Source organism: Monopterus albus, unplaced genomic scaffold (assembly GCF_001952655.1).
Source record: "Monopterus albus unplaced genomic scaffold, M_albus_1.0 scaffold506.1, whole genome shotgun sequence".
NCBI lineage: Eukaryota > Metazoa > Chordata > Actinopteri > Synbranchiformes > Synbranchidae > Monopterus > Monopterus albus.
The window spans coordinates 1-230 of NW_018128386.1; positions in this window are offsets into that span (position 1 = coordinate 1).

The window sequence follows — 230 nt, forward strand, 5'->3', positions numbered from 1 at the left end:
CACCTAAAATGAGAAGTCATAGTCATAAAAAAAAAGACAACCAAGCATTGTAAAATATTGTTCACTAATGTAGTTGTCCATTTTAAAGTGTGCACCAAAAAAGATTTGTAAAAAATCTACGGGATAGTTTTAACTTACCATAGGTGTTTGACGGTAACAAAAAAACACCACAAACACAGCTGTTGTCACTGCAGCACCAAACACAGCTGCTGTAGTCAGAGTAATGCCCC